Here is a 27,816-nt window from a genome sequence, read left to right as displayed (position 1 = left end):
TCTCTCTCTCTCTCTCTCTCTCTCTCTCTCTCTCTCTCTCATTAAATGCCCCATATAGGTACATAATAATTAAAAGACTCGGCTGACTAGCTTTTGCAAAGGACACTCGAGTTTAGATGTGTCGACAGAGGAGATTACAGCACTAATACTGTTATCAGACAAAAGCAAGAATCACTACTGAACAAATATACCTATGTATGTACTATGCAGGTATACTTTTGTATAGATTGGAAATGAGAGTATAGAGAGGGAGATAACACTAGATGAGAGAGAGAGAGAGAGGGAGAGAGAGGGAAAGGGAAGGGAGAGAGATAGATAGAGGGAGAGAGAAGGGAGAGAGAGAGAGGAAGACAGAGCAAGTATAAGAATAATACTGTTTATTGATGTGGAAAGAAAAAAGGTTCAAATAGATTTAAAAAAAAATAAAGAAAAGGATAAAGATTGAGGCTTCATTCTTCCCGGCCCTTTTTAAAACTGAAAATCAGGGCCCTTCCCCCCTCCTCAAAACTCCCCCACATTGTCTGTAGTGCTTTCTTTTCTTTGCTTCCTCGGAATTTCTAGGAAGCTAAGCTCGACTTTTGGCTCTTAGTGTCGGAATTGTGATCAAAAAACTACCTCTGGATCAATCGGTTTTAACGTTTTACCGTTTAATCTTAGTTTTTACCACTCTCGTTAGGTAGACTAGATAGGTATTATTTTGTCAACGTCATATGTCCTATAGACATATGACAAACTGAACTCTATACATAAACAACTTTACCTACATATGTCCAACTCACTAAATGGCAGAGTTCATCTTTGGATACTTACTTCGTCATTTAGCACTACACTGAGACATAGGTACCTACACAGACTACACACATCATGTATCACAGAATCACAGTAGGTATATTGCATAACAATTTAGAATTTGTTTTAAATACCACGATCAATGTTCAATTCCTCATCACGTTTCCGTGGTGTAGCGGTTATCACGTCTGCCTAACACGCAGAAGGTCCCCGGTTCGATCCCGGGCGGAAACAATTTTTTTTTGTGTTTCAGGATAAAATCCGCCCGGGTGGGAATCGGACTCGCGACCTAGCGCTTACAAGGAAGACGCGCTACCAACCAAGTAAACGGTATAAAATACAATAGTCCGTCCCTTATACCTTTTTATTACTATATTGTAATAATAAAGGAACGACGGACTAATAAAACCGCAATATTATTGGTTGGTGTGGGTTTTGAACTTTTGAGTATTGGTAGTTACTAGTTAGCTATTTAGTTCTGCATCATTTCAAAATGTGCTCGAAAAAAACTTGTGCTTGCCGAATTTATCAGTGGGAAAAAAATTCTTTTGTGCCTTTCTCGTTAAATGCTCCTCTCTCCCTCCCTCTCCTTTTCTCCCACCCTTTCTGACTCCTCATCCTATCTCTCCCCCTCTTTTTCCCCTCCTTTCCCAACTCCTCTCCCCCTCTCTCTACCCCATCGTGAGGGAAAAATATTGCAAAAGACATTAATCAAAAACGAGGACACAATTATATAGAATCCCTGCTCCTTTAGAAACATGAAAGAAGAATAAAAAAAAGATCACGATTTTCAGCCCAGGCTGAAAGTTCACCACCCGCGAAAATTCTTCTCAACCTCCCTCCCCTGGGGTAAAAAATCCCCACCTAAAATTCTTTTCATCCTCCCTCTCCTCCTCTGGGGTAAATCCCTAAAATTCTTCTCACCCTCCCTCTCTACTCCGCCTTTTCTAAAATTCTTTCTCCCACCCTCGGTCCTTTCTTTCCATCAGACAAAAAGTCTTTTTTTTTTCTTCATTATCGACCTTGGTACGTGCAATAATTTGCCATCCATTTTCTTTTGGGCCTTATGGATTTTTTTATTTTTCAACTTCAGAATTTCAGATTTCTAAAAAATGGTTACGGCATTAGGAGAGGCTCAAAAATGATAGGTGTGGGGGGCTGTCAAAAATGGTAGGGTGGGGAGTTCAAGAATTGTAAGGGTAGAGGCTAATCTTTACAACCTCATTTAAATTTCGAAGCTTTTTCTGCTCCACATTTCTCCAGCTTTTTCCCTTTTCTCTTCCAGAAGGCTGGAGGGGATTTTTGTCCGCCTCTCTCAGAAAAGTTTACCTCCATTTTCCCCACCCAATTTCCCTGCACCATAAATCCCCGCACCCCGACACGATTTTTTCTCATTCTTTCCTCTTCTTTTCCATAGACTTTTCCCCCTCCTCCACCATTTCATGGAGAGTTTTTTAAAACCCTCTCCCCTCCATTTCCCCCTTCTTTTCCCATTTAGTTATCTCTAAATTTAAAAGTTGCTCGAAGTTTTTTTTTTCTGCCCTTCTGTACGGTGTGTGTAGGTACAAAGTTAATGCAATCATATGGTCCGCCGAACTTTTGTTATGTTCTTAATTTATACGGAGTAGAAGTAGTCTCCCCCCTACTAGTAGGGTAGTTGGATACCTATTTTCTGAGTAGAAAGTAGGTAGCTACATACCTGCGAGGTTAACTACCTACAAACTTTTCTGAGAGGGAAATGAGGAGGAGAAGAATCAGGAGTGAGATGAGGAGGGTTGGAGGATGAGATATAGAAAGAGGAGGATGAGATATAGAAAGAGGAGGATGAGAGAGAAAAGGGAGGAGAGGGAAGAAAAAGAGAAAGAGGAGAAGGAGAAAATAAAAGAGAAGGACAAAATAGGAGAGAAGGAGGATAAACTCAAAGGAGAAAGATGCCAAGGGTTGGGCGAAGAGTTTAGGAGGAGAAGGGGGGAAAGAAGAATTAGAATAGGAGAGAAAGAGAGAAAGAGGAGGTAGGGAAAATGGAAGAGGAGGTAGATAAGAAGAAGGAAAAGGAGAGGTAAGATCAGAAGAAGAAGGAGGGGAGAAAGATAGGGGGATGATCGAAAGGGAATAGAAGGATTCGACGAAAGGCGGAAAGAAGGTGGTAGAGGTGGAGAAGAAGGAGGAGGAGGAGGAGAAGAAGAAGGAATAAGAGGCAGTGTACGGTTTCAATGGACAGTGTGTGTGTGTGTGTGTGTGTGTGTGTGTGTGTGTGTGTGTGTGTGTGTGTGTGTGTTCGAACTTTATGCCTGGCCAAACCGCTCATTCGATTGCTATGAAACTTTGTCAACTTATTGCTTGCACTCCCGTGAAGGTTATAGACCACTTTCCGGTTCGTTTTTGTTAAGCTACGCCGAGCAAGACCACTAAATGGATGAGTGACATGAACGGCCATGCCTTAAGGATTTCGGCTAGTAGATTAATAAATGGAAAAAGAAGAAAGAAAAAGGAATGATCAACAAGTAGGTAGAAGACAGACATACGAGAGAGAAAGAAGGAGATTGAGAGACAAGTCGAGAAGAGGGACAGAGAAAAAGAAAGAGAGAGAGAGAGGGTAAGAAGAGGAGATAAGAGGGACAGAGAGAGTAAAAAAAAAAAAAAAAAAAAAAAAAAAAACTGAACAAATATTTTCATAAGAAATATCAATAAAAAAGTTTCTAAATAATATACTAACAGACCGAATGAACCATCAAGAAGGGGATACTTGGCTACTATGATTTGAGCAATAAAAGCAATGTTTTACCCATAATACCGCAATGGCGGAAGCAATTTACTGCATTCTGTGCTCCCTCTCCCAAGGAATATTAAACCTCAAGACTTCTCCCGCGAGATTGAGAAAACCTAATCTAGTTGCAATTAAACTGTGTTTTTTTCCTTAACTGTTTTTTCTTGGAAAAAAAAAAATCCTTTCCAGAAACAGATAGGAAAATGCTGAGGACAGTAAGTTGTATGGGGAAGAGCAAGAGGGGGGTGAGAAAAAGGAGTGAGAGGGGTGGAAATTTTAATAAAAAGAAAATACCTAAAGTGAGGCAAAGGTAGAGAGAGGGAGAGAGAGAAAGAAAGAAAGAGGAGAGAGAGAGAGAGAAAATAGAACAAACAAATGGCCGGATCGCACTTTGATCAGTATGGATTGAGTAATTTGATTGGTTAGGCTAAAAATCAGATTGATTAACCCAAAATTAGATTAACTGACAAATTATGCTGACCTTGTAATAATTTTGGCCATTTTTGTTAAAAAAAAAAAGATGAGTGTTTCACCGCCGTTTTTATTTCGTAGCGATGAAACAACTGCTACATTGGACGCTTGTGGTCTGTGTCGTAGCATCGATCGACGATTGATGGACGGCGTCGACTATGTGTTAACATAGCTTGAGTATTTCAAAAATGGTTTCACTGTTTCAGAGAAAAGGGAAAGGTGAAAAAACATCGATATGGAAAACAAAGACCTCCATTAATTCCGCAATCACGTGTTGAAATATTTATCAACCTCTAAAAATGCTCTGAAAACGTGTACCATACGTACAAAGAAGGTCCTTGGTACAAAATTTCATTGACCATGACAAAACCTAACACAGTAAGTAAAGTAAAGGTAAACCCATGTAAAAACCAGAAAATGAATACCACAGATTGTCAATTTTTACAAGAATTCTTTGAAGCCTCAAAGGCCTTTTGAGGTAATCAGTATTATTATTAGGGGTTTTGTACAATTTAATTTTCTAAGGCACTGTCCCACAAACTCCTACATAATTGTGGGTACGGGGTTCTTAATTCAGAGTAAACTCTTCTAATTAGACAAGGTAGCAAGGTACCTAATAATACCTACATAATTATATTTTACATTCCATTTCTGTGCTTAATTAGCTCGGTATTATCTATTAGTACTAATACCAACACGGAATGCATTAGCCAATTGAAACCATGTATACTCGGAAACGGAACCCTCAAGAGTCTACTTAATCCCGGGGGCGGTAAGCCTTTGCTCTCGACAAATAGATTAATAGTGTGCTAGAAGGCATGTGATGTGTTCCAAACCACTCGACCTCACTTAAACTCTGTCCCAAGACTGAAACTAAAGTCTTATCGCCAATAATCCTATAGCTGCCAGCTGTACATCTCTTGACTTTGTCTCAAGCACCTCTTAACTATCATTGAAGTCCTGTTGCTTCTCTCTTCATCGATGTTTCGCCCCCTGCTCCTCCTTCATCAATGCTTCTAATGTTCTTCCTTCATCCATGTCTCTTCATTCCACTCCTCCGTCTTTTCATTGATGTTTCTTAGCTTGTTCCTGAAAGCAAGGTTAGGGAGAGAGAGAGAGAGAAAGAAAGAAAGAAGAAGAAGTAATAGGGGAATGAGGATAGAACAGGAACGAAAAAGAGATGAGAAAGAAAGGGAGGGTAAAATTGACCTCTACTCTGCCTTATAATATTCTGGAGATACCACATATCCTTCAAAGTTTGTGTTCAAAACGGAGAAGATAATGACAAATTACTATAATAGTACTCCATACTGTTTGTACAAACACACAGTAGATACATACTAGCTAAGAAGAACTAGAATTTTCTCAGAAGTCTATTCTTACCATCTATAAATTTGAATAGCAACTGTGTTTCGAGTAAAATAGAATTGCATAGATTCTTAGAATATACTCTCTGCTTATACTGCCAGAACTGAAAAGTCTCTTTACCTTTACTCCCGCAGTTTAAACAAGGACTTAAACAAGGCTGAGAACAGTAGATAGAGAATTGAGGTATTATTTTAATTAAACCTAACAATATACCTACACCGAGATAGGTACTACAACATTTTCTCGTTATAAGTTATATTATACTCGTTATATTATACCGTCTCCTTATATTATGCTCGTTATAATCAAGAGAGGATCGTGACAGAATTAAACTTAGTTGAAATTATCTCCCGGAGCAATTAAAAACGGAAAATCCGGACTCGTTTTCCACACATTTATTAAAAACAGTTTGATTTGTGAGTTTTAATAATGCGCCAGAACAAACACACTTGGAGATATAAATTTTAAAGGAGGCGTCATGCTGAGATTTTTGCATCTCCTCCCTTGTGTGGTTCCACTTTTAGTTAGGAGATAATGAAATCTACAAAGAGGATAATTCTCCCCTTTGGAGATTTCATAAGTGGTAAATGCTGCTGATATACCTACCTAGATCCTAGAAATCTTTCCTTTCTTCGAATAATCTCTCAGAAATATTCTCAAACCTTCCTAGGATTCTTTGGAAATTTACGCGAGGCAGTCCGTAAAATCTAATTAAATATTCATACTGTTTGCGTAAAATCATTAAATTTGAATATTAACGATACCTACGCAAGTACGTACTGAGGTGAGGACAGCTGTATATTGTGTGATGAGCACATTGCATATTCAATGTGTTTACAGGCGCCCATACAAAATATTTCCTTTCAACTTTGAATTTCAAAGGATACGTTCGAATTGTCTTTCCATGACCTAGTTGGAAGAAACAATAGTGCCGATTTACGAGTTGGCTTCAATTCTGGAATAAACTGGCTATTAAGTATAGCTTAATCCCAGATTGATCTCAACTCTAATTTGGTAAACCCCGCTCTTAAGGATAGGAGGACGTGGCCAAAGTCTCAAATAAAAGGGCTAAAATTCCAGACCTCGGCTCGGATTGAACCCTACCTACTTTTATCCCGAGGGAGATCCTTGCTCTCCTCTCTACTGAGGGAGGGAATGACTGAAACGAGGATCTATCCTCAATTGAGGTAATAAAATTAAATTAACACACCTTCCCTTGACTTTTGACCCATGACACAGTTTTTTTTCTCCCATTAGACATAAATTATGATGTTTTCAAACAAGACGAAAAAAAAAGTGCCACTAAAGCATTTCCTTGTTTGTTTTTCCCTCTGAAATAATTTTCCAAAAGTTCCCTCGTAATGAAGTTTTTCTCGGAAACCCTTTACATCACGAGGTAAACTTTTCCCGATCTCTCCGTACTTGATTTTTTGCCCTCTTTTGAATGGAGGAAGTGAGTTCTGAATTTCCGCAACTTGGATTTTCCACGACGTAGAAGAGTGAGAGAGAGAGAGAGAGAGAGAGAGAGAGAGAGAGAGAGAGAGAGAGAGAGAGAGAGATAGAGAGAGAGAGAGAGAGAGATGCATTAAGGAAGAATATAATACCTAATGAGATGAAATTCCGTGCGAAGTGGAAAAAAGAAAAGAGATAATAATGGAAAACATCCGAAGGTCGAAGGGAAAGAAACAGAAGGAGGAGAAGAAGAAGAGGAGTAGGAGGAAGGAAAAACAATAGTAGACTAGGACCTGTATGGAAGAAGATACAAGAATAGTAAATGAGGAGGAGGAGGAAAAGAAGAAAGAGAGGAAGTGAGGAAGAAGAAGGAGAAGGGGAAAAAAAAAAAGATTGCAAAAAAAAAAAAAAAAAAAAAAATATGAGAAATATACCTATACTAGACGGAAGAGGAAGAGGGGGAGAAAGATGTGTAAAAATACGAGAGGAAGAAGGAGGAGGAGAAGGAATAGGAGGATAAAAAGAAGAAGAGGTTAGGACCTGTAGGAGAGGAACTGCAAAAATATGAGAAGGAAGAAGGGAAGAAAAAAAAAATTAAAACACAGATGTGATGCAAAAATGGAACAAGCTGGGCCCGTCCCTCCGGGAATTTTTTAGCCCGTATTTTATTCGATCGTGATTAGAGAAAATCAGTACCTATGTACCTACCTAATTTGTTTAATATTCAGTATATTATTATTCTTGATTTGATTTTTTGATTTTACTTTCATGTAATGATTTAAAATCAAGACTAGAGCCCGTTCTCCCGTTCTCCCTTTATTCCCAATTTAATGTTCAAGTCACCCATCCATTTTTTGGCCTTTCTCGGCGTAGCTTAACACAGGTGACACTAAAACCGGTCTTAAATTATCGACTGAAGTGTTATCTAAAACTTTCTCTGAAAACACATTCAAGCTCCTCATGCTAACCTCCTCATGAAAAATACCTGATGTATGTGAGTAGATACTACAAGAATTTAATAATTCTTATAGGTGATAAGAAAATCAATACATAGGTAACTAAATACGTATGAATAATCAGGAATGCCACAGGTATGCCTAATTGCCTATATGCAGGTATGTATGTTAAAAGGTACATACTCGTAGGTGCCCTACCTATGTACCTACCTACCTACCTTCAGCTTCAATAGAATTTTTTCTCGGAAAATTTTCAGTATTACATATACCACGGTCAAGTTTAACAGTGATGTCATTGAAAACTGGTACCAATAATGGAATGGAAATCGGTGTATCGCAATTCTAGCACGCGTCGCGGCATGCTATAACATGCACTTGAGGTATGCTATAACATGCATGTATTTGAGGTATGTGACAGAATAGTACGGGACCTACCCAGGAAACAATTTGTTCCGACACTTTATTAAGACCGAAACGGCTCTAATGCCCGCCACTCACGGTGATACGGTCTCACAGACCGCGATCTGACAGATAATAATAATAATAGACTCTTGAGTGGAAGGTAACCATTAGGCGAGGTTAACGCCTTAGGCGTTCTCTACCACCTAACCCCGAGAGCTCCATTATTTTGTGGTCAAAATCTCAAATAAATGAGGATAAAATTCCATGCCTCGGCTGGGATCGAACCCACGCCCTCCTGTTTACCAGGCGAGCGTCTTGACCACTACGCTACCGAGGCAGGTCTGTCAGAGAGTCTGAGTGTTAGTGGTGGAAAAATCTTTAGGGCTCAAGCTTTTTCCTCCACGTACGTTTTGACTGTCTGACAGACCCAGGTCTGTGAGACCGCGGTCTGTCAGATGTCATATGGATGGCCTAAAGCAGTCTTTTTGAATGAAGGAATTAAGGTTCTAAACTCGTCCATTTTGTGTTTAATTTGTCAGCTCTTCTTAAGGGTTTTGTGTGGCTTTTTCTCAGTGAGTTTTACAAAGTTCACTATGCTACCAACCTTTAACCCTAACTTGGATTGTTTTGTTCTGTTCACAGGTATGTTTTCACTGTTGTCTCATTGTCCTTGTCCTTATTCAGTGCTCCAACGCAACGGTTCAAATATCTTTTCTTTCCTTCACAAGAACTTAAAGGTAAGTGAAAACAATTCGTTCTCATTTCCAAACAAATCTTTCACGCTGATCGGAGATATCGACCTTTTTGACGTGGATTTCAAAGATGTAAGGTATGCACCTATTACCAACGAACTATAGGATAACGGGACAGATTTAATATAAGGAATCTGATTATTAATCCCCTACACGTAATCTGAATGCATACACAATACACATCCAATGTACTGGAAAGTCTAGAAACCTTTACTGAAACATACGTGAATGTAACCTCCACTCGAGCATAATATTTGGGAAATTGCGAGAGGACCACTCAAAACAAACCCAACAGTGAAAAAGGAGGAGAAGGAAGAAACACAGAAAGAAGGGAAACTGGGGTAAGGCTGGGTAGTCGGGACAAGGACAGGGGTGAATGGGAACACACCGGTGTTGTTTGAACACATGTGGTGACACCTGCTCGTCCGGGCAAAGTTTCTCGATGCCATTTGCCGCCTGTTTAATTTTCGAGTCACACACGTCCTGGGCACAAGTGAGATTTTCAAGCTGAGGTTTTGCACCCGGGGATATTTCGAACGCATGTGGCTGGGATGTGATTTTCGGCGTCTTAATTGTGGTGTACGGAATGCTAATTTAAAGGTAGGATCACACTATATGGCAGAGCGACATATAATCTAGCAATTTTCTCTTCAATGAAACTGGCAGTCCATTGCCACAAACAGAAACGAATGGAGACGTCTGGTCAACGAAGCTAAAGACCCTCGCGGTCTATGACAGCTTTGGAGTAAGTAGTAAGTAATTTTCTCTTCCATACCGTGTGATCGGTCTTCATTAATTTATCAACATGACTATACAATACACTTACGGCATCAAATTTTCTCTATGTACCATGGAAAATTACCAGATTTATGTCCCCTCTACTAAACAGTGTTCCGAAGAGGATTCAAATACAGGAGATAGATAGAGAACAAAAGATAGGCCAGTTTATCACCATAGCCAATCAACATAAACAGCCTCTAATGTTAATCAGTCAGTTAAAGGCCATTCAACATTATTTAGAGCTTTTAAACGGGCCCAGCTTGTTCAGTTGAATCACATCACGAGGTTTGTTAAATTATTTATAGCCCCCCCCCATCAGGCCATTCTTTTGTCGCCTGAAGTAAGACCACAGTAACATCAGATTCTTTATGGTCTGAATATTGTGCTAGGTCTCTTACCTGAGATATTATCTCATTATGAACATTCATTGAATTCGAAGTTCCACGCAACAAAACAGGCGAAATATTTGGTTGGTAATTTACATATGATTCTTTAGTTGTATACTACACGAAAAATGTGGTTGCCAATTTATGGATTCTTTAGTTGTAGACTGCAAAGCGTACGGAAAATGTGGTTGCCAATTTATGACTCTTTAGTTGTAGAATGCAAAGCGATAGCGAAGTTCAAAGAAGATCTGGTCCCGCTCGGCACCAGAAATAAATTCCGCCATCCGCAAAGTTTTGCAGAATTAGCAGAATACCACAATGTGATCTCATCTCACTTCGGATGACTCAGATGAATGCATGAACCACAGGTGGCCAGCTGTTACTCTAGGCTGCCTGCGGTTTTTGAACACCTACCTCAACATGAGACAAATGTTCACTCCAATGTGACTTCAACATGAGCAACAAATGTTCACATGTTTTTGTCACCAGACGCTGTTGCAATATTGCGACTCTAGGTCCGAAGTTAGGCCAAAAAATTAAAGACATTGATGTTTTTTTTTTTTTTTTTTTTAAAAAAATTAATTTAAGACATCTTTTGGTCTTCCTTATGGAAGTGAGGATGTTTTTTTTTTTAATTTCATTTAAGACATCTTTTGGTCTTCCTTATGGAAGTGAGGGTAAGACGTCATCTCTTTGGAAAAATGTGCTGTCAGTTGGCGCTTAGCATATTATGCCGGAAACCGTTCGCCAAAAATCCTTCTTCAAAGTTTTAGAATAAGCATTTCAAACAAAATGGTGTTGGATAATATGGTGCAGTGTGCACTTGAAATGATCAGGTATGACGTTTTGTATTTTGTACCATCAAAGACATGGTAGTCAGTATAGCTACATTTATAATCTATACGTAGTTTGGTAGTTTCATTTCATATCTTCAAAGAAATCTCGTCAAATCCCTCTGGGGCCCCTCACCGGGCACGGGGCTTGAAGTGATTTATTTTCCAGACCTGGCACTCGTACGTACATTTTATTTATTTTGCATAACATGTAAACATTGGGAAGACTGGGAAGACACCTTGGTCTATGCAAATAACTCGATTGTATCAGCTGTTTTCAGCGCTGGCAATGTTATTCATGGTGTTGTTATCATTATTTTTTAGTTTATCCGTAAAACTTCTCGTATCTTCATTTCTTTTTTCAATTATAATACTCAAGGCTTCAAGGTTGTGTTGGAGTAGATTCCAATTTCAATTCAGTACCGAGTAAATCGACCTCGTGCGAACATCACGCTTGCCGTGTCTAGTGTTTCTTATTTTATTTTTAATCGTGTCGTAATATTTTCTAGCGATTGTTTTCAGTTGTTTTGATTCTTCCTTTTTAAAGTTGTATTTTTTAAAACGAAGACAATCGAAACAGCTAAGGTGTCAGTCGTGCCAGCCTGGAGCATATAAAGGTACCTATTCTTGTGAAAGTGTTCATACTCAAAATAATAAGTCTTTTGGAAATTTTCAATTCCCAAAGTGTCCAAAGTATTTTACGTGTCAAATCATAATACATACATATTGCCAATATTTGATTTAGTTGGGTACACAAATTCAGTGCAATAAATTTGCTTTTTTAGTGCAAGACCTGATATACATCGGATTGATCACAGGATCATTTTTACCTTCCAGGTATTTTAATTTTGAGCTTCAGAAGATCTGACGCAAGATGTTGAAATTTTGAAAAATTTTAGGACCATATAATAATTATAACAATAGGTGTTAACATGTTCAGCATTTAAAGATGGCCGAAGGTTTCTAGTTATTGGGTAGGGATATCTTTACTAATCCCATCGTCAAATTAATTCTTTGAAATTTATACCATTTGTGTCTGACTTGATATACTGTGTCAATTGGCAACTCAATAGTTGAGCAGTTCGTCTAATAAAAGATTGATATATATACATATCTCTTTTTAAAAAAGTCCCGGGTACTATTACAGTATTATCTACCAAGTGTGCTACACTAGAAAGTTTTTATCCAATCCCCAATGCGTAACCGCCAATGAAGTATTTGCGGCAAACCGAAATGTACCAAGAACAATAAATAACCACCGTGACATCAGGAACTAAATTAGTTTCGAGTTTTAGCTGAATTCTAAATAGATGTTAACTTGAGTACTTGAGAAGTTCAACGTGAGCTATAATTGTATCCAGGTACTTTGCGGTTGATTACTATTATCTAATTTTGCATACACATCTAAATAGAGTTATCAGGACTTCATTATCATTCTCACACATGACGCTGAATATTTTTCCCATTTGACAATTAAATATAGATTGCCTATATTTGTGACAACAGTGTCTATTCCATGAGCTATAGTGTCCATTAGATTTCGCACGTCATCGCTTCTCAGGCCAAAGTAAAGAAACATTTCAGTGTAGCGTCGAGAGTGGTTGGTGCTTGAGTTCGATGGAATTTCGCTGACTATGGCGAAACCTCGATGGATTGTTTACACTAGAAATATTGCATAGTATTTATTTGCTAGGCGTCCATTCCATTCAGCTTACAAGACAGGGACGGTGTCAGGGAATGTTGTTGCCGAGAGTTTGACGCTCTGAAGACCATACCTGATGAGGGTGTTGTGGTTTTTCATTGATTCCTCTCTAAATTGGGTACTGTCCTTGATGCCCTTCGCCTTTAATTTAAATCAGCACCAGCATCTTCTTTAATCTGTTTCAAAATGATATGTTCATTGTAACGATATTGAATTTACCAACGTGGCAATCGACAACACGATTAGCTCTGTTGGGAAACATGTGCAAAAAGAGTAGGAATTTCTCTCCCATCTTCCTCTCCTACCTTGCCTCTCTCTTCATCATAAAGCCTTAGCATCATTAGCAAGTGGTTCATGTACAAGAACAATACGTTTTAATTATAATGATTGAATTGTACTAGCCCGTAAGTCCCGTACAGTTAAGCGTAACACCAGTGCTCGGAATTTCAAGTACCAATATACCTACACATTCATATTGTGCTTCTATTTTATTAATATACATTCCGTGTTATTATCAGTTGTATTTTTATCTTCATTAGTTTTATTGATGTTATTACTCATAAATACGAGACGCCAAGCATTCCTAATCCACGTACCAGGGGTATTGTTCCGATTTTATTCAATCGTACCCATATAGGTACTATTACAATCATTCGCTTTACCTATCTTTTTGTTTTTAATTAGTGCCCGATCTATTTCAACATTTTCTGTTTGTACACGGCCTAATGCACGACTGATCACTAATCCTTTTCGTCTGTTCTATTTGTGTTTATACTTTTGGAATTTTGTCCCTACTAGTGTATTTTTTTAGTCCTCTTTGAACGCACACTTCAATACATTGCTCTGACTTTTTTGTACGGGTATCTTCATTCGAGACCGTTTTTATACTGCAAAATAGTGGAGTAGTGGAAACTGTGGAGCCGTGAGTAGCTGATTCAAAAGCTTGATAAACGTGCTGGGGACAATATTGATGAAAAAGTCCGGTGAACGAAGTGGGGATGGTCCTTCCTCATCCAAGGAATCCGAGGGAACGCTGCGACTGTTTTGGTTGTATCCCACAAACTGAAATATAGGTACCTGGAATTCTTTATAAAGAAAGTGCCTACCTAATAAATGCTGACGTTAGTCATATTTAAGTTTGTCATCATTTATGATGTCATCTAAAATTCTAAAGAGGAGACAAAATTTTCACGGAGAGATGCTCAATGTTGATATTTCAAATGCATACATAAGTAATTATCTGAAAATATTGTGAGGATCCCTAATTTGTCTTCAAATTCTTCAAAGGAACGGAACCACTCTGACGTTTGCTGTGGTGTAGATCTTTCCGCTTTAAAATGGATTGTGGTATTTTACTTTCCATGATTATAGTTCATTTCTGATTTTCTTTCCTAGAAGTCCTAGAAGCATCCTCTCGAATTCGTTTTCAACAACTTCTATTCCATCTTCAAAGTTTGCAGAGTTGTGCGTTTTCCTGCTCAACTCTTGTGGGTCTCTGAACCTCGTTCACAATTCCATTAGGATATTAATTTACAGCGTCGTGTAGCTGGGGCTCAAGTCGAATCGATTCCATTCATAGATTTACGACATAGATAAACTCGCAAAATTAATGACAAAAAAGTTAATTAAAATCGGTAGGTGGTACTTTTTTTGCATTTGACTATAAAATGATTATTTGTGTTATGGACGCATTTATCGGCTTGATATTGGATGCTAATGGCTCCTGTATCTCTGGTATATTAGCTGTCAGGTAGCCGCATTGTAATAATAATCCATGTACCTACCAGCTCTGCATGTGAATGGTGTACTTTTTCTATACAACATTAATTACTAAGGCCCGATCTAGGTGGGATTTTAAAGGTTTTGAGATCTCGTCCAATGTTCAATTTGGGTGTGCTGTCTGTTGAGGGAGTGACTTTTGAACCATTCCTATCCATAGTATACGGTTTTAAGAGAACTCAACGAAAAGGTCATAATGGTCATAATATACAATAACTTGGATACTTTCCTGGGTAGTTGGGACGTTCTAACTTTTACCACGTTTAGCCATAATGTGCATAGCGTATCGTTTAATCTTTCAAATACAGAACGTTCAACATTTCCCCCTCTCCCTCGAAGAATCCATAATTGAAAACCCGTTTTGAATTTTGAACCGTGAGTCCTTGCATCTAAAGATCCCCAGACGTGATAGAAGTGCTATTGCATTGGACTCGAATATGGAATAGTATGCAGATTTCACGTTATCTGATGTTCCTGCCAGGTGTCCCGGGCCTCGACTATAATTAGTATGCCAGTAGCTACTTCATTATAGCCATACCCCATCCGTAACACCCTATCTCTATTTAATATTTTATTAAAACAAACTTATCGTATCTAAAATTAAATCTAGCTTGATCGACCTACCCTGCATTCCTGGTCCAGTGCCCACTACATAGGTTCACAGTAATTTGATAGGAAAATCCGTTCTGTCGTGTTGAATAAAATATTACACCAAGGTATAATCTGAGCGCGAATGAAATTCAACTCCAATTTACAGGAAATGCTCCCCGTGAGGTACCCTAGTCTGCAAGGATGAGAGGGGTCGAGGAGGCATGGGGGTGGGGAGGATTTTAATATCCTATTTTGCAAGTTTTACGACCTGAACCTGGCTCCCCCCATCATCAATATTGTGGTGAGAGGTAAACATAATGAGTTCGGTGATGATGTTCCTAGGACCAAGGGGGAGATATTCCAATAAATAAATGAACGAATTTTATGAGCTGTCAACCAACCCTACTTGTACACAAGATGATGTAGCACTGTTACCAAAACCGAACATGATTAGAGGTTGTCTGGGTCGCATTATTTCTGCAAATGTGTGTTAAATAGTACTTTACCTCGCTCATATATTCAGCTCCTTATGTTCTTGGGTAATGGGTGCATTAGTAGTGAATGCACGCTTTCAATAAAATGCTTCTGTTAAAATGTGAGCAATTCTTTATGTCGTTGCAAAACTATTCGAGCAGAAGTGCACCTTTGTATGCACTCAATTCCTCTTCTCGTGTTTACTCTGTGCACTAATTTGTTAAACTTGTATTGCTGCTGCGATATTTATGTTTGAGAACAGTCATTATAATTGCGTGCGAGTGTGCAAACAGAAAAACCAGCACTTTATAGTCAACCTTAGTGTGTTCAAACAGAACATTTATATGGTTTATTGTTTGTTTTGCCCAGGGAGTTTATAAATTCATTTGTCACACCTACACTCCTTGAAACCTGAAATAGCCAACATTCTTTCACTGGTAATTCGAACCCAAGTTGACTCTACTGGGTTCGTGGTTCGGTTGTGATTTGTCTGTGTCAAAGATTATAATGTGTTTTTTGCAAAGCCATTACATCGCGAATTTGAACAATGAACGAATAACTGTCAAAAAATTAGTCAAACGGTGATTGGTTTTCTCACTGGGATTCTTTTATAGCCACACAGTCCGTGGCATAGGTTGCGAGGATTTTTTATTTTATTATTGCTTCATTAGAATTCTTGTCTTAGGCTGTCTTTAGTCACAAAGGCATTAGTAGGCTATTGAAAATTAGAAATCCTTTGAGATTTTCTCCAATTTCTAAATTTGAGTCATGCCCCAGTAGAACACAATCAAGTTTATCAAGAGAAAATCTTTTGTTGTTGGAGCATTTTATTTGTGCAATGAAATAATCTCTTCTTTGACAAAAGAGACTAATTCAAAGTCCAAGATTTTCCCAAGAGAAATCACTTTTTTTTTCTAAAGAACTTTCAAGTTTTATGTATTTTAATTTTAAATTTTATGGCCTCCGTATTGGACTAGCCAAAAAAATGGGGAGAAAGAAATAATTAGTACCTACCTACATATACCGAATAGTATAGTTTACTAAATACTCTTTATTATTAGAAAAACTGTAAGATTTCCCTCAAATCTAAGATTTTCTAAAGCAACTTGAATCCAAAACATGATAGTGCAAAACTATAGACTCACTGAGACCAAGAGTAAAGATAGAGCCAATGACTCTCTAGTGATAAGAGCTCATAAGAAGGTCACATGGGAATTACAGGGTGTCTTGAAATTTAGAAAATTTGCTAATGGCCTTAATGGCACTTTGTGATATTGTGACCCATTGCCCTGCTGACAGTACATACCTACTTTGTTATGGAAACATCTTGCAATTTTTTCAATAGTTCCTTGATAGGAAAAAGGTGTTTTTACAAAATAAAAGACGATTCAATGATTTTCCTAGTCCTACTTTTACTGTTTCAACCCTGTATTCATAGTATTCATACGCAAGTACTGTCAACTTAAGTTAATACCTTAACAGTTAATAGTATTTTTACGTATTTTAGACCCATACACTCATAGCTAGTACGCACTTAGGTGTTAATAATAAAATGTTTACTCCTAACTGTGAAAGTACTTAAAAGCAATTTATTTTATGATTTTTGTGACTAAGTGGTAGGGGCTCAATTTTTGTTATGGGTTTTAAATGACTCTCGAAACACAGAGTAGAGGTATTTTGACGTAGTTTTGTATCCAAATATTCTTCATCTTCTTCCTCTCCTTCTTCTGCTTCTCCTCCACCCCCATTTTTTTTTTCTTTTTTTTGAAAGTGATACTGTTTAAAACGAATGAAGGGAAAGTAGAGGCTAGAATGTGTTTTAAAGATTAATACAGGCAATTGAGAAGGAAAGAGGATTTTTTAAACACTCGGAAATTATGATTATAAAATTATAAATTGATGAAATTCCATTTCTAGCAAAGTGGCCAGCGTAGAGAAAAACATGTTAATTTGTTCAATTTTTTAAGAAGAACATTTTTAAAAAAATGTTAATAGAGTTGTTCTTGGAGATTAAATAATAAATTTAAGTTGTACATGCATCTCTCGACTCATTTGTTGGGAAATCAGTTGTTGAAGGATCCTAGATTTCACCATCTCTAAAAATTTCTCCCCTAAATTTGCTTTATTTTACAACGTTTTATTACATTTTTTATTTAAAACGTTAAGTTTATTGCTAATTCGGCCCAATCCCAAATTCCCCAATCTCCAGGTTATATAAATTTATGGTTCGTATGGTATGGTTGTGAATTTCAACTCGGAATTTGAGCATCAATAGTTGTAGTAGAACAAATTGTAACTATTTGCAGATTTGTATCAATACAAGTAATAGTTGTCTTAGAACAGAAAGTAGTTATTTGTACCAATAACAACAATAGAGGATGCAGAGTCAGCATTGACACAGCATTGTTTGATGCTTCATGCTTCGGTGTTTTATACTTTCTTCATCGCTACCAATAGCAATCTTACCGAGTTTCTCCTTCAAGTGCTCGAAGTAAAATGTAAAGTGGCCAGCATGATTTATATTGTGCATCTGTGCTGGCTGAACAGTAGGAGGAAATGATGAAGATTAATGTCAAAATGTATGCACGCTGTCGGTGATGAATGTGTGCCGGTGTCTGGCATGCAGTAGAGTGCATTACTTAGTATTTCATACGTGCATGTGTGGTGCATGTATCCGCCAAGATGACAGTCGGTAAATCACCACTCCGTGTTCGGATTTACCAAGTTCATCAGGTTGAAGGGTTAAGCTCTGTCCACGTAGGGATTATGTACTTTTGCTGTGGTGATTCTTTCGGATGCTCTTATGGTTATGTAGTGGAAGATTTTAGAATGGTGAAACTGTCAATCCTGTCAAGTATGTCAACTAAAATTTCTTCTGTTTTCATAATGCATTTGTTGTACTGTCTTTTATAGTAGTTTAAATGTATTTTGATTGGTGGATACTACTAAATACTAACTTGTTTTTCATTGAATTAATATGTCTATTTCTTCTCGGCACATCATTTCCCTAAATGGTTTTCTGTACGCGGAGTGAAACCATGAATATGAAAAACGGAAAGACAAGAGAGAGAGAGGTATCAGCGGAGATAAAATTTATTCATATCACTCCCAGGTTCACACCTATGTGAAGTTGGCCCTATCTCCTCCATTTATCATTTCTGTCAAACATACTCAGAGCACCTCCTCGGATAATACGTCTCCTTGACTGTGATAGCTACACCATCCTTCCGCTCACCATTGTTTGAAATGTCATTCACCATTCCATTGCTTACGTGGAAACATTGATTTGATTATTTATTCTGTCACCATTATCTTTTTCTTCAATAGGGTTTTGTTTGTTCAATCGCTCATGGACGGTTTCTTTGAATCCTTCGCCTGATGCCAGTGTTTGTCTTATATCTTGCTTTATTGTTACCTCCGCTTTGGTTTTCCTGATAATTATTTCATTATAGTCTCAAAGAATAATATCTCGGTGTTCCAAGTTTTTTAATTCATGATGCAAATGTCAAGTGTCAGTATTAATAATTGTATGTTATCTTTCAGAATCGATTGTATTTTTCATGTTCTGACTTCTGAGATGTATAGGTACATTTATTATATGGGCATAGGTACGCTGTATTGTCTGTAGAGTAGGTATTTACAACCTTTGGACTCGATAATTTCCCTTCAATAGCAGGTATGAAAATGATTTAGATCTACCATCTAACGTTCTTGAACCATTCTCTTTGTGAATGAGCTATCTGTGAGTAAATACTTGTTCAACAGTAGGAAATATTACTGTTCTAAAGCCTCCGAAGAAGAGATAGGTACTCGAAGATTTCAGAAATAGAGCATTTAAAATACGAGATCGATCAACTTGAAAATCTACTTAACTTAGATGAATACACCTCTACACAGTTCTAGTTGATAAAATTCAGCAAACTTTGTATGAATTTATTAGGAAAGGATAGGTGGTGGGAGGGAAAAAAATGGAAAAAAACTTGAAACTACATAGTTCGTATACCTCCGAAAGAACACATCTGTTCCTCCATTATCAGTTTTCTCTCAGATAATATTGGAAAAATGAATTATTTAGCAACAAGCGCTCAGCGGGTGGAAGCACACAGGGAATGCTCCGCTTCAAATTCTGTCGGATTCATTTATACACCGAAAAGAAAAACATTTATGTGCAGGGTTGTCGAACCAACAGTCACGGGAATTTCGGGGGATTTGAGAATTGCAGGCTATATTTGGGTCTAAAATTTTGTGCATGGAATTCACCAGGTGAATGCACCTTTGCATTTAGGATTTTCCTCCCCCTGGAAGTTATTTGTGAGTCAGATTTAACCAGACTATTAAAGACTACCGTAAAGTAGACCAAAATATGCTTGGTCCGAGGCAAACCTAATATTTACAGCAATCTTTACTGTTCATGATTCATGCGTCATATTGCATTTATGGCAATCATTGACGAGACATCATTAGTGTCATTAGATTCTAGCTTAAATAGTCAAGGGTAGTTAATGCAAACGAGGAGTAGCTTTTGAAAAAGGCATTTTTGTAAGTCAACAAAGTGGCATTTTTCCAACTTCAAGGGTACCTATTGGGCTATGGGAAAGTTTTTGCTTCCTTTATCCGGAATTCCGAACCCAGGAGATTATTTTCCACTTTAACAAAGTCACCCTGTATATTGATCGCGCACCGCTTATCTCATTCATATTCAGCAAACACAATATTGGAAGAATATAGAATACCAGTCGTAAGAGAGTGAATTCTCAGCAATGTTGAAATATTGGAGAAAAAAATCCACTATCCTTACTATCCATTATGAGTGAGAGAGGAGTGGATACATTGTGGAGAGGGAGAGAAGGATGGATACATGGCAGAACGAAATACAATATTACACTACTCAGTTCTTGTTTCGTATAAATCAGTGGTGTCCAAAGGCCCAGCTATCTCCATTCGTTTGATATGAGCACTTGAGAATCTTAAACTTGGAAATTCCCAAGAATTTGGGTGACATAGCGCATTTTTTAACTATATGGGGACAATTTTGAAAACACAAAACAGTCCCATTATGAAGATCTTCCATGAGCCATGACTCAAGTCAAATAACAGATCTCTGCAGCTTTTTACTTTTTTATATTCGTCTGTGTCAGTGTTTGCTTCATTGTAGATATCTTTGAATACCCTTGGCCTTTGTTTGGAGAGCGCTGCAGCACAATATATTTTCTTCATATGCTGACTCTGAATAGATAGGTAATATATTCCATCCTTCAGCATAGATTTCTTTCAATGACCCGAACGTTATGTTTCCAAGACCCGTTCGTGCAATCTCATTTGTAACAAAATACGTGCTGATCTGTTTGCCTGGAAACGTTATCAATTTGATGTTGTGTGGTGTTGAATACAGTCAGATATCTGATGGCTGACTGAATTATGAATGTTTCTGACTAGATTATGAAAAATGCTGACTGGATTATGAATCCTACACTCCAGCATGTTTTATATCTCTTGCATTATCATGATGCTACACAAGCGAATAAATCTTCCGAGTCGTATTTCAGTGGATAGGTACATTGGTATTTTAATATGATGAAATGGTAACGGATAAAACAGGAAAGACGTGATGATGATTCGACCATCTAAACTTAATATATCGTACCTAGTAATAAAGAAGAAGTTGATAAAAAATCCTTCTTATAAATCTTATATCCTCTTACTCCTTACCCTTCTATTCTTCTTCCTTATCCTTTGTCATCAGACTTATATCCGATTACCGATTAGACTGAGGATGGAAAGGGTGGGAGAGAATTAAAGAAGGAAGGCCAAGGCGATTTTTCCCAAGCATTTTGATTTCGTTTCTCCATAAATAATTCAGTTTCAATCCTCGATTCCTCACTTACATGTGTTGTTATTCTTTGACTTGTTCGCTTGGAAATTTGTTATAGTGTGTCTTAAACATTCAGAATCTTTTGTATTTTCGTTCGACAATCGACAAGTATTTAAATGATGAAGGTCAGCACATCCCCAAAACACACAAAATGGCGGTTATCTAGAGAACCGATCGAAACCGCTCATGCATATGGGAATGATTATTGTTGGAAATGATCCCATGTATCTACTGTAGGCCGTTGTCCCTATAATTCTGGACCACCCTGTATATGAACAGTGTTTCAGAAAAAACGAGCCAATGGAAATATCAAGAGAATGGTGGTGAATTTCGAAAAACACTGCAGCACAAGTCTCGTTATTTTTAAGGGAAATATCTTCTGCTGGGTTTCATTTTATTAACATCATCAGGGGTCGCCCAGGGAGGGGGGGGTCAACTTTTAAAGTTTGAAGTCAAATCCATAACCAAGGCCAGAGCTGTGGCTATAAGATTCAAGTCTGCCATGTTATTTCTCTGATAGGGGAAGTACCATAAAACAATTCTGAAAGGTGATTTGAGCTTTAAATAGGTCACTTTCATGATTCAGCTAGAAATTCAGACCTGAAATTGATATTTTCAATTTCGGTCCTGACTACCAAAAATTCCAACGCATCACCGTTAGTAGAGCTAAATCCCCGGTGTGGTTGGGTATCTTAATATATAAAAATCTGGTGTGAACATCACACGACTTTCTATTACATTTGCGGAATACGTAAGTATTTGAGAAAAAAAAAAAAAAATGAAAATTTTTCTAAGTCCCGAGCCTGAGCCGCCAACGGCGGCCAATTTTCGACCAAAAATTTCCTATCTTTAAATACTCCCCGTGTAATGAGGGATCATTAAAAAGTGTCCAAAAATTGAACTCTTTACTTTCTTATTACTACAGTATAGCGGAGCTATACTAGTAATGAAAGTATTGCAATCGGTCCAAATTTTCAAAATCGGGAAATGGTTGGAAATATCGGTTTTGGGATATCCTGATGTCAAACAAGCAGGGTCCGTCCCTCCGGGAATTTTTTAGCCCGTAGTGATTAGAGAAAATTAGTACCTCGATTTTGAAAATTTGGACCGATTGCAATACTTTCTCATTACCTTGTATAGGTTCCCTATACGTAAGGGTAATAGAAAGTAAAAAATACATTAAATACCTACCAACATGTTTTAAAAAAGAAAAAAACAGTACGATAGTGATTGATGATTAAATTTGAAACTGACGGAAAATGTTCCAATTGAGTCATCAATATTAGTAAGAGACGTAAATTTAAACCATTACAGTCATTACCATTACACAATAAAATGTAACATTTAGATGATAGCTTTGACAAGATGACAAGTGAAACAAAATCAAACAATCAAGTGCTTGGGTTATTACGAGTATTTTTCAAAGTGCATAATGGAAGGGATCAAGTTTTGCATCTACCTTGATTATATTGTAGTAAACAACAATCATGTTTTAAGTACCTTGTCTACATGTCTACTTTACTATCGTCTTGGTGCTTCAAGTCGAGTGCACTTTTAGCAATTTTAGTTATTTAGTAATGCAGCCAGACATGTAACGCGTAAGAGTATCATCATTGTTATCGTTATCATAAGAGCATTCTGCATTCTTCAATGCTCCTGGGAGTGCAGTTCCTCGCAGACTACTTACATTCGACCGAAATCATTCCTTCTAGCGAAGCACTTCTGTGCAAATTGAATTCTTTTGTCCGATGTGCGAGAAAATTCGAGTGTGTTGAGATGGCGCCATCCTTTTTGCAAATAAAAATATTTTCAGGAATGATGATAATGTTGATGTACTTTTCACAACTTTACAGGCGTACACATTAAAAATTCTATCCTTTTGTGACATGGAACCAAAGGAAACTGGAATTGATATTGATGAGTTCGCACACTTGCTACCAAAGGACTACTGATTCTGTCTTTTCTAATTCTCTTGTCACTATTGGTTCTCTATATATATGGTGTTAATAGAATGTACTTCAATGGAAGTAAAGTAAAAAGGGAGTAGGAAAAAAGCCAGGACAGAAGAGCTTCGAACTATTTTCACCGATGTGATTGTGATATCAGATAACCCACCATGCATTAACTCTTCACATGGTATTATCCCCGTGTAAACAATAGTTCATGACGTCACAGCTCACTAGTTGATACAATAAACAATAACAGTGCAGTGAACATTTCAATTTTCATTGTTGCGCTACATGTTAACTGATTCCTATCATATTGATGGAGAGCATTGAACATATCAGTTTTGTGTTAACTGATACTTACCTTATCGTGGAATGGCGATTAGTTACACCTAAGAGAACCCAGACGTTACTGTTGTAGTTGGAGGGATGGGATGGTTCCAGTCAGTGTAATATTAAGGGTGTATTACATGTTTCGCTGATTGACTCTACAGTGTTGAAGCACGTGTGATTCATGTCAAATTAACAGTACCTTATATTCAAAAGAGTAAAATCCAAATGCTAGATAGACAGTCTAATTAACATCGCCATTAAATGCATCAGTCACATGCACTATCGGTTGATTAGATGTGACATATATACTGGAACTTTGCCTGGCGCACTGCGGTGCGATTCATACAATGATAACTTGATTGGTGAGTACCACTTGGTAAAAATTCCCAGTGAATCTACGTTTCTGACCTTTTACATGGATATATTTCCCCAACCGTGAGTATCATGTTTCCAAATCTAATTATTCTTGGGGATTCACAAGTTACTGACAACACCTTGGAAGTTCATGCAGCAAAACACCATCGACCCTTGAACTTTATCTCGGAGCCATGTTACTCCGTGGACACCCAATGAGATGCTATCCTCGTGATTTATGCTAATGGCTATTTAATGAACCCAAATCTTGTTGTCAACGGGCAAAAAAATTCAACACCTCGAAGTAGCACGTGCAAAATCGCAGAACTTGTTGATAAATGATGGCCAGATTCAGCAAATTGCTTCATTTTGTTGGTCCTGTCAACCTACATAAATATAAATTCGGTTGATAACTTCATGTTGATAAAAAAAATTAAACATTGACTCCAACATTTATTTATAATTTAGGTTTTAGAGAAGTAATAGTTTTTTGAGCAAACTTGAGGCATCTGCTTAGGCGCCTAAGAGTTTGGACCATTGGATAAAAATAAAAGCAATTTCTTGTCTTAATTTCATATAGGAGCCATACTTTTCAACAGATTCTAAATTGAGGATAGTTTCAGTTTAGGATTGTACGTTTCCCGCTTGCTCTAAAATCTAGGATTTGGCACTAGAAAGCCCTACAAAGACTCCGACGCCAGTAACTTACCTACGTGCTCAGTCATTTATGAAATGTATCTCACAAGCTCAAATATGTATCTTTGAATGTCACAAATCTGTCCCCGGTCATATCGCCCGTGTTTTGATAACTTGTACGGATTGAGCACGTCTCAGTGTCTTATGATATCTGTCTTCTGGATACCTGACTTGTGATGACTTATGAGCAGAGAAGTTCAAATGTCATATTGCCATGGCGCCATACTATTTTGCCATATTTTAGCAAAATTTGGAAAAATGCCATAAAGAGCTTAGAAAGCTTTATTTTGCCATACATTTTGCTTTAATTTAAGCATTTTTAGGGGAAATATAAAACTTGAAGAACAAATAAAAATATTCTTTTGAAAAAATAAATGCCATATTTTCCCAAAATATTGTTATGTTTTTTAGTGCCATATTTTCGAAAAATAAGTGCCACATTCTGAACTTCTCTGCTTATGACATCCGAGACTTCTCTCCTGTAACCAGATAGGGGAGTCTTTAGAAGCTGTGACCGCTCTGAAGTTCGGTCTAAATGTCTAATGGATCTCGTGTTACACAGGACAAAATCAGAATCGTATTCCAAAAGATTTTTTCAGCATTGGTGAAAAATACACGTGCGCTAATGATACCAGCTAAAATTTTAGATCATGTAACATATGATACGTTGAATACCTATCCACCTAAATACTCCCCGAAAAGGCATTGGATAGTTAAAACGATCTTACCCTACCACATGTTAGTAAATGAAAAATCGGGCCATAGGTTTCAAATTTAACATAAATACTTAAGGTATGTGAATGAATCAATTGTTGGTTATGAGAAAACTATTTATGTTCTCATTTATGTACGCTCGTTGAAATTCCAATTGCTAAACGTTCATACAATTTGATATTTCATGTAGTTCTTGTTTTGATGTTTGATATTTCATAGCTCTTGTTTTGATGAACTCTGACGGAATGCCTCATGGATATTCCGGAATCCATTGCGTCATTGTTTAGTTCCTCTGATCGTTTGAACGAAATCTAATTATGTCGAAAAGTGAGCACATAATTCATTCATGACTCACGTTGCAAAACCAGATGCAATCAAACGCGCATACCTCAGCGAATCCCTCCATATGGAAGTCTTGACGGGTGCTCCCGATATTGAAAACTTAAACGAGATAGTGATTTATTGTGTGTACTTTAGGAGTTAGTTTCGATGATGCAATGAGAATGTTTGATTGCTGATTCATGCTGTGAAACCGGGGAGGCATCTCGAGTTGATTGTTGATACAGGTGGTGGAGCTCTACCAGATTTCACTCTCAACAGTAGAGTTGTAAAAACACTCGAGTTAGCTGTATTTGGTGCAGAACTCCCACTGCACATTGTCATCCATCACCAAAAAAGACATAACCAATGTGGACACACATTGAAGATTCTAAATAAACCATTTTTTATCTATATTGGCACCCATTTATGAGTATGTTAAGCAATTACTTAAAGTCTCGTAAATTGACTGACGCTTGTGTTGAACTTTCCACTACAGATAAATTTGCCATTACTAATGAAAAGTAGTGCACTTATGCAGTTCTGGAGTCATCATTGAAATTAGGCTAGTCATTATTGCCTGTATTTTGTGCTTAGTTTTCAATGAGTCATCAGCAAATATACCATTTAACAACTGGTGCATTGCCTTAACCATCGGTTGGTATGTTGTTACTATGTATTATCTAGGTAGCCTAAGTTTACTGTCTGTTTCTGGTCTAGGTTCCAATCTTCCAATCCTGAGTCAGTTGATTCTATAATCTCACCCAGTAAGGTATCAACTTTATTATTATTAGTTCAAAATAGTTTTTCGATCGTGTTACTTGTTTTGTTTTGGTGTTTCATATTTTTTTGCTCGTATACCTGTTTCATTTTCATAGTTCATAATATTTTATAGAAGTTTTTTCTGTATTAATTTATTTTTTGAAATTTTACTGTACTCACCTATTTTCCATTAGTTAATGAAATATTAAATTGCATCTCGCTTTGAATTTTGCATGCAAGCTGGGTAAAAAGGGGTACTCGTACCTACGTATACATGGTTCAAAACTGTATGAATAAAATTTACCCCTACATAGGAAAACGTTATTGAAGAAAAATGATACGAAAAAAGTTAACATCTTCGTAGGTATACCTAAAGATTTTTAATTTGCAAAATTAATAACAAAATAAAAATAGTAAAATTTGTATTAATAGTTATAAATAAAACCTTCAAAAATAAATCAATCTCCAGTATAAACAGTATACAGATTCAATTGTTTTTACTTTCCATGAGAATAATTTACTGTTGTACTTAATGCATAAAAACACGCAAAATAACTAGTGCATCCTATTGTTTCCAAATGCTTTGTGCATAAAAAGCACAATAATATGTGAATAAAAGCATACACTGTGCTCTTTTTAAGCGAATCGCTAAACATGATTTATTTCTAATAAATCTTTTTTTATGAATTTTAGAATCAATAAATATCGCTTTCCTTCTTCGTGATGCTTCAACATTCAAGGGGGTTTTACCAAGGACTTTGGAGATTTCACTAATGGGAGATTTTTCACCGAAAAACGAGTAATTAAATTAATTATTCTTTATTCAAACTGATTCATTTGCAAAATCAGTTAATTCTCTCAAATTTAGAATTATCTGTTATTCCTTTTTGATGATTAAGGAAATCTTCTAATAAGTATTAATCAAATCTCCAAAGTCATTAGTAAAACCTGCCATCATTCGTGACAAAATAATATTAAATTGAAATTTTGTGTCTTCTCTTATTTAGTTTTCTCAACATTATTTAGTTATTTTTTCACTCCTCTAAAAAATCGATAGTCTAAAAAATCCATCTGATTTCAACCCTAATTGATTTTTGTGGTTCACACCTTTTCCTTATTCGAAGTTCTTCAATAGTTTATTTTCTCCTGTAAATTACTTTGTGAACTTCATGTGAGTGGACCGCTAGTTTTACAACTCGGATAACACCGGTTCGATTCTACCTAGAAGAAGGATTAAGATGTAACTCTGTACCAGCACAGAAGCAAGATGCTGTGTCTCCTGCTGTCCATGTGCATTTTCCTGTACCAGGCTACCGCAC

General features: G+C 37.1%; 2 long non-coding RNA genes and 1 other non-coding gene across 3 annotated transcripts; 2 read left to right on the top strand and 1 right to left on the bottom strand.

Moving 5' to 3' along the window:
* On the bottom strand, nt 1-14,204 carry LOC108251938. The gene is made up of 3 exons (XR_001809408.2): nt 14,193-14,204; nt 7,473-7,475; nt 1-1,923 (listed from the first exon to the last, which is right to left on the bottom strand). It is a non-coding gene; the product is annotated as an uncharacterized LOC108251938 (long non-coding RNA).
* Nucleotides 951-1,023, top strand: Trnav-aac. The gene has a single exon. It is a non-coding gene; the product is annotated as a tRNA-Val (tRNA).
* On the top strand, nt 11,274-27,816 carry LOC113465930. Its single transcript, XR_003390503.1, has 2 exons — nt 11,274-11,573; nt 27,505-27,816. It is a non-coding gene; the product is annotated as an uncharacterized LOC113465930 (long non-coding RNA).

This window comes from Diaphorina citri, unplaced genomic scaffold, assembly GCF_000475195.1.
Source record: "Diaphorina citri unplaced genomic scaffold, Diaci psyllid genome assembly version 1.1 scaffold183, whole genome shotgun sequence".
Taxonomy (NCBI): domain Eukaryota; kingdom Metazoa; phylum Arthropoda; class Insecta; order Hemiptera; family Psyllidae; genus Diaphorina; species Diaphorina citri.
The sequence above is the reverse complement of the archived record's forward strand: the minus strand, read 5'-3'. Positions and strand labels throughout refer to the sequence as shown.